At 42.8% G+C, this 8094-nt stretch overlaps 1 pseudogene across 1 annotated transcript in view; it reads left to right on the top strand.

The window, feature by feature from the left end:
- The window catches only part of LOC311106780 (utrophin-like), a 146968-nt pseudogene that overhangs the window by 525 nt on the left and 138349 nt on the right, over positions 1-8094 (top strand). The window contains exons 2-10 of the transcript XR_014615865.1: positions 5-57; positions 378-531; positions 738-839; positions 1013-1157; positions 1326-1543; positions 1801-1918; positions 5596-5801; positions 6526-6680; positions 7381-7570. The product of XR_014615865.1 is annotated as an utrophin-like (transcript). The remainder of the gene's footprint in view (positions 1-4; positions 58-377; positions 532-737; positions 840-1012; positions 1158-1325; positions 1544-1800; positions 1919-5595; positions 5802-6525; positions 6681-7380; positions 7571-8094) is intronic.

Here is an 8094-nt window from a genome sequence, read left to right as displayed (position 1 = left end):
TCAGGAGAGAGATCAGCACAAGAGCAAACTCAGGACCATCACCTCAACTGGAGCAAGGTGAGAATGACCTATTCAACCTATTGAACCTACATTTCCTAATGAACCTAATGCAACTAAATAGCCTAAAGGTCAACTTAAACTGGATAAAAGGAAGGGTGAGAGAGTAACAGTAAAAAGTGGATATGGACAATCTCTCCTTCACCTTCTCTCCATTTCTTGTCATTCTCTCTCTCTGTCTCTCTCTCTCCTCTCTCTCTCTCTCTCTCTCTCTCTCTCTCTCTCTCTCTCTCTCTCTCTCTCTCTCTCTCTCTCTCTCTCTCTCTCTCTCTCTCTCTCTCTCTCTCACTGTCATCCTTCCCCCCTCCCTTCTCCTGTAGGTGACTCAAGAGTTGTTAGATAAATGTAGGAGAGGTGGAGGGGAACCTACAGAGTCATGGTCAGTTCCAGAACAAGATGAACAGAATGACCGACTGGGTTCAGGTCACACACCAGACCTTCAGTGGGAGAGGTGTCAGCCCTGCAGAGAGCCAGGTAATACACACACACAGCACTTTGGCTAGCCACACTAAATTGAAGATGCTTGGGCAGAACCTTAAATCCAGTGTTTTATTGTACTTTATGTTAACAAGGTCTCTTTATTTGATTGGACCATAACTGTCTCCGTTTAGATGGAGACATTCAGGCACTCATTTCTTTCTGTCTGTCTCTATGTCCGTCTGTCCCTCTCTGTGTTGTAGGTTCTGGCAGCAGCTATGAGGGAGCGTAAGAGAGAGCTAGAGGAACTGTTGGCCCGTTCCATAGAACTACAGAGACGACAACAGCTGCTGCCCCTGGAGAAGGTCTGCTTTGCTTTGGCCAACAACAAGCATAACACAGTTTGCATCAACACACAATGAACAAAAAATACCCCATGAAACAACACCACTACAAGTTTATTAATGTGTAACTGCAATCGACTGTAACTCCAAGTGAAGACAGACATGTGTGTGCTCTCCTGTGCCCCTGTGTGTAGAGTAAGGTAGAGCAGCTGGCGGCAGACTGGAAGGCTCTGGACGGAAGATTGAAGGAATCTCAACACCCACCTATGTTGTCTCCATTGCAACATTCTGTTTCTTCTCCATGGACCCACCATGTCGCCCAACAACAACAACTCTCAGGTACCTTAACCAAAATTATTAATTACTAGTTACTACTTTATAACAGTCCTATCTGTTTTTAACAACATAATTTGTAATCTGGCAATGGCAAAACTGAATACAAATAAATATTGGATTGAATCAAATTGACCTCTCTCCACCTCCCCCCTCCCCCCTGTCCATCCCCAGTGTCAGTGGTCCCATCAGCAGTACAGATGGCCAGTCTGATGAGTGAGGACCACCACCACCAGACCCCCCGCAGCCCAGAGCTGGTGGCCCCCACAGACCTGAACGAGACGGCCACAGAGCTGGCGGACTGGCTGCTGCTCATCACACAGATGCTCAAGTCCAACATCGTCACTGTAGGGGACACAGACGAGATACATGCCACCATGGGACGCCTACAGGTACGTGTGTGTGGGAATGAATGGGCACTGGTGGGGTGTGCTGGGTGATGGCTTTAGTCACTGAGTGTGTGGTTATATACTGTAACCTGCCATGAACATTGAGTGAGTCTGTGTATGTAGGTGAACCTCAGCATATACCTGGGATACGTGTTAGTAATAGTATATGCATCTGTGGTTATGGTTACTTTAATATGTTCAAGTAAAAAGGACTTAATTAAATATATATATATATATATATATATATATATTCTGTCCAGGTGACTAAAAGTGACCTGGAGCAGCGTCACCCCCAGCTGGAAGACATCTTCACTCTGGCCCAGAACATCAAGAACAAGACCTCCAACCTGGACGTACGCACCTCCATCACTGAGAAACGTATGTACTGTATGCTCACAGAGGAAAGCAGGAAGGTACACCTCACCTACCCAACCTTGGATTCAAACTAACAACCCACAACTAGGGCTGTTACGGTGACCATATTACTACACACTGGCGGTCATGACGGCAGTCAAATTCCACGTGACCGTTTAGTCATGGTAATTAGGCTTCTCCAAGCTCTGATGCTGCCGATGGTCATTAGTAGCCTACCAAACTTGCTAACTGCCTGGTACTCAGCACTCTATTGTCCCTCTAATCACTCTGACATCAATGCAATTGTAATCGAAAATCTAATCAAACACTTCATGAGTCCCCATGAGCTTATGTTGCGCAACATTTCTATAGGCTATGCGTGAGAAAACAGAGTGGTGGCCTCTATTAAAAAGAGGATGATCCAATCAGGTTTCTATAGGCTAGGCCTATAGACTTCCTAATATTAAACACATTGCTTCTCTTTACAACAGTATAGCCTACCTGGCTGGCATAAAAATGAACCACGGGAAAAGTGTCCTCCATTCACTATTTAAGTGTATTTTTTTCTGCTGCCCCTGTTTCGAGACAGGTGCATGATAATGGTCCATTCTAAATCAAAACAAATTTCACACATATATTATTTAGTATATGTAAAGACAAGACTAAATCAAGAATAGTGTGATGGGTGACAATATTAGCCTATCCCTTATGAATTAAATATTATCACTTGTGAATGATGCCCAGCTTAAGGCAAGAAACAGCGCATGCTTTTTTTTTGCTACTTTTCCAAATCATAGTTGCACACCTCATGTAGCCTAGCCCATAGGCCTATATGTTTTGATAAGGTTTGCATCACAACTAAAGTGGCCAAATAACTTCTTAAAATGAAGCACATTAATCTGCTTTACAACGGGTTTAGAGCCTAACTGGCATACATACGCAGCGCGTGAGTTTCAAGTTTGGGGCAGTTAATTTTCTCCATGAAAATGCACCTTTATACTAAAAGCATTACATGCATAATCACATTTCTGGTCATTTTTGAGAATGGGGTTTTCCTGCTAATGGAACATTCACGCTTATAGCCTACTGCAGTGTGCACATTGCTGCGCTTATAATGTGAAGAAATAGATTAATAGTTTATCAACATTTTAAGCTAAACGTTCTCATCTGTCGCGTCAGGCTCATTGCTTAAAACAGGTTTTTTGATGCTAGTGGTTATATTATTTTGGGCTCTATCCCACAACTGTCCCAGTCTATGTTTGGAATAATTATTTCTCGCACAGAATAGAATAGGTCAACTTTTGTACTATGGGGGATGGTAGATTGACATAGGCTAGTGCTTTTTCTGTTCGTTAGGCCTACTCATCTTGTTGACTGACGAAAAGTAAATGTGGACAATATGCACCTTGGGATTGGATAAGGACACACGCAGTTGAGTACCCTGTCTTCACTTGTAGCTTGTGAAAAAGACCCGATCACATGACGGAGAGCCATTTGAGTGAGAGGTGCTTTGGTGCATGCAGCCGGGAGAAGGGAATTATAATTATTAGATTCAGGCCAAGGGCACAATGGCCATTGGCCGCAAAAGGCATGGATTTTTTTAGGGGGCATTACAGCCACACAAAGGGGATGCCGCTGGGAAATTCAAGGCATTATCAAGTGCTTGTCAAATTGTGAATGAGAGACTGATGAAGTGTGTACAGCCTGCACAAGAAACAAAGCAGAGCTCATGCCTTTCTTGAGGCTTTTTTCAAATCATCATTAGAGTTGCATCATGCAGCCTTAGAATGTATAAAAAATCTAAATGGATAGCCCAATGTTTGTATCACAACTAAAGTTACATAAATAACTCTAAATTAAGCATATACTGTAGGAGTACCTGTTAATGTTAACTGCTCAACACAGAATATATGCATGTGCGCACTCCCTCAAATTGTTTGGAGAAAATATCCTTTCTATTTTATTCAGCCTTGCAAAAGTATTCATCCCCCTTGGCGTTTTTCCTATTTTGTTGCATTACAACCTGTAATTTAAATAGATTTTTATTTGGATTTCATGTAAAGGACATACACAAAATAGTCCAAATTGGTGAAGTGAAATGAAAAAAAAACTTCTTTCAAAAAATTTAAAAAAGTTAATAACGGAAAAGTGGTGCGTGCATATGTATTCACCCCCTTTGCTATGAAGCCCCTAAATGAGATCTGGTGCAACCAATTACCTTCAGAAGTCACATAATTAGTTAAATCAAGTCCACCTGTGTGCAATCTAAGTGTCACATGATCTCAGTATATATACACCTGTTCTGAAAGGCCCCAGAGTCTGCAACACCACTAAGCAAGGGGCACCATCAAGCAAGCGGCACCATGAAGACCAAGGAGCTCTCCAAACAGGTCAGGGACAAAGTTGTGGAGAAGTACAGATCAGGGTTGGGTTATAAAAAAATATCAGAAACTTTGAACATCCCACGGAGCACCATTTAAATCCATTATAAAAAATGTAAAGAATATGGCACCACAACAAACCTGCCAAGAGAGGGCCGCCCACCAAAACTCACGGACCAGGCAAGGAGGGCATTAATCAGAGAGGCAACAAAGAGACCAAAGATAACCCTGAAGGCGCTGCAAAGCTCCATAGCGGAGATTGGAGTATCTGTCCATAGGACCACTTTAAGCCATACACTCCACAGAGCTGGGCTTTACAGAAGAGTGGCCAGAAAAAAGGCATTACTTAAAGAAAAAAAATAAGCAAACACGTTTGGTGTTCGCCAAAAGATATGTGGGAGACTCCCCAAACATATGGAAGAAGGTACTCTGGTCAGATGAGACAAAAATTGAGCTTTTTGGCCATCAAGGAAAACGCTATGTCTGGCGCAAACCCAACACCTCTCATCACCCCGAGAACACCATCCATTTTTCATCGGCAGGGACTGGGAAACTGGTCAGAATTGAAGGAATGATGGATGGCGCTAAATACAGGGAAATTCTTGAGGGAAACCTGTTCCAGTCGTCCATAGATTTGAGACTGGGACGGAGGTTCACCTTCCAGCAGGACAATGACCCTAAGCATACTGCTAAAGCAACACTCGAGTGGTTTAAGGGGAAACATTTAAATGTCTTGGAATGGCCTAGTCAAATCCCAGACCTCAATCCAATTGAGAATTGGATTGAGGGTGAATACTTTTTCAAGCCACTGTATGTTCAATTGTATTCTTCATACTAAAAAATAATATAAATTAATGCCACGGAATTCTCAGCAAATCTTGTCTGCTAAATGAACTAGTGTAGCCCACAGCCATATGGCATAGCCAGATCAGGGCCTAACATAAGGACAACTCAGAGTATGCTATTCTTCTTCTAGACTATATTTTCTTCATATCATGTTTCTTTAGACCTTTCTAAAATAAATAATGGATTTATTGTGATGGTGTAGGCTATATTACATGGATTTATTAGACTTTTTTAAATGTAGATGTTCCAAAGGTCTGCATCAGTGGCTTGTAGGCTATGCGTGGAAGCCAGGAGATGCTAAATGTGTTTATGTTAATTACGGTCAATTACCGTGAGACTGGCAGTTATTTTCTTGACAATCACCGGCTGACAAAATTTCATGACCGCCACAGCCCTACTCACAACCACTACTCTCTATCTTGTAATATCTCCACCACTATTTCTCTTTCTCCCTTCGTCTCTCTCTCACTGCAGTAGAGAAGGTGCATAGCCAATGGGACAACACGCAGCACGGCGTAGAGGCGCGGCTCCAGCAGCTGGACAGTATGATTGGCCACAGTGACCAGTGGGAGGAGCAGAGGCAGGAGGTGAAGGCTCTGATTGGTCAGAATGAGGGCCGCTTGCACAACCTACTGCAGCTCTCCAGGGAACCCCTGACCAAACAGCTCAGTGACAACAAGGTGAGAGATACACAGACACCTCACCTTTGACCTTTGAACTACTGACCCCCTGCCCCATTAGCCAGATGAGAGTAGCCTCTAACCACTGATAAAGGGTCAGATATTTTTCATTATGTTAATTGTTAAGGTTAGGATTGGGTAGTAATCTGTGACTCAAAACTGGTTATGGAAAGTATGTTTTTGAGTGTTTGCATCTTAGCCCGATACATAACACATATATTTTGTACCACTCATCATGCGTTTTAATATCACGGTGTGACATGCTGATTTTGATGAGTCTATGCAAATGAAAGGGCTTACTGTTGGTATGTCACGACTGTTATTGATAGTGTTAATGAGAGCTGTTCAAACATGCCTTGCAGGCAGATAATGGTATGTGTTGTATATGGGGATTGTCATGTGTAGACTTTCTTTTCGAGTGGCCAATGCAATGCCAACCTCAAACACATGAGGGCATCTGTGTCTAACTGTGGTACTGTACTGTAGTTCCAATGCCCTAGAACAGGTACTGATAGGATAACGCTGATAACAAAGTAATTATTATTTCTCATTTAATTAAATGGGTTAGCATACCTTTAGTAAACAAAGTGAGATCCTGAGGGAACCGTGTTAATTGCAGTGAGATTAAAAGGGATGTGACATGGATATGAAAGAATTGAAATAAATATTTAGAAAGCCATTTGCTTTGTCATTATTTGTTGTTTGTTTATGTTTTCTTCTCCAGGTGTTCTTGCAAGACCTGGGAAGAGGTCAGGGTACCGTCGTAACCTTTAACGAGCTGTCCAATCAGCTCCTGCGAGAGTATTCTGCAGACGACACAAGGAGAATCAAAGAGGTCATGGACAAACACAACAGAGCCTGGAACAGCATCAACAACAGGTGGACACACACACACATGTTGGTTTTACTATCCAAGTGGGGAGCAAAACATTTATTCCCATTCAAAATCCTATTTTCCCAAACCCCTAACCCCAAAACTAAACCTTAACCTAACTCTTAACCCTAATCCTAACCTTAACTCTAACTCTAACTCTAATTATAACCCTAAACCTAAACCTAACCCCTAAGCCTAAAATAGCAGTTTTCCTTTTGGGGACCGGCGAAATGTTCCTTGTTTTACTATCCTTGAGAGGATTTTGAACCCCAAAAGGATGGCAAAGTTAGACCAGACACACACATGTTATGTTCTTCTGTCCTTGTGGGGACCTAAAATTAATTTCCATTCAAAATCCTATTTTCTCTAACCCTAATTGTAACCCTAAACCTAACCCCTAAGATTAAAATAGCCTTTTGTCCTCATGGGGACGTGGGAAATGTCCCCACGAGGGAGAATTTTCCTTGTTTTACTATCCTTGTGGGGACTTTTGGGGATTTTAGGTCCCAACAAGGATAGAAGAACCAACCCACATACACACACACACACACTTCTCAAATATCACTTTGATAATGTTCTGAACTATTTTAATTCTACTCAGCTAGCTAATTCAACAATGACCTCCAACCAAACCAATGCTTGATCATTGGCCATTACATCGATCAACTAATTAGTGTATTGAATTTCGTGTTGATTGATTGACAGGGCTAGTGACCGCCAGGCCCAGCTGGACAGTGACCTGACTGCTCTACAGACGTCCCTCAGGGAACTGGAGGCCTTCCTCAAGTGGCTTCAGGAGGCCGAAACTACCGTCAACGTCCTGGCCGACGCCTCCCAGAGGGAGGAGCTATCACAGGACTCTGCCCGCGTCAAGGAGCTGAGGGAGCAACTGGAGGTAGGCCATGCCCATTTGATCTGCTGATTGTTTATGTAGGTGTGTGTAAAAGGTTTTAGGTGACGGGGCAAAAAAGAGAGCTGGGATTGACGCTCGGTATATGAACAGTATATTGAGTGATATATGGAGAGGTATATGGAGATAAATGGCTTGGCTGAGGGGCTGAATACAGAGAGAGGTTGAAATAATGAGGTCAAAGGAGGTGTGTGGGAGAGGGGGTCAGGTGTTATCCTATTATCCCCCGTCATCCCTCATTAAGATAGTTTGTGAGTCTGAGGTGTGTGTGTGTGTGCATTCATGTGAACTGTGGTTAAGTGTGTGTGCGTATGTGTGTATGTGGTCACTCATTGATTTTTCTGTCCTGCGCTGTTCAGTGATGTGCGTATGTGTCCTCTCGCCTATTGCTTGTCATTTACACACCTCTTACGATGACACACATTATCCTCCCTTTTGATTTATAAATGGTCAATTCAAAATCCTCCTTGACTTGTGTTTTGTTGTACGACAGCCCTTTGACAGAGATG

Source organism: Coregonus lavaretus (genome assembly GCF_964263955.1).
Source record: "Coregonus lavaretus genome assembly, chromosome: 31".
NCBI lineage: Eukaryota > Metazoa > Chordata > Actinopteri > Salmoniformes > Salmonidae > Coregonus > Coregonus lavaretus.
This window is presented reverse-complemented; position numbering and strand designations above follow the sequence as displayed.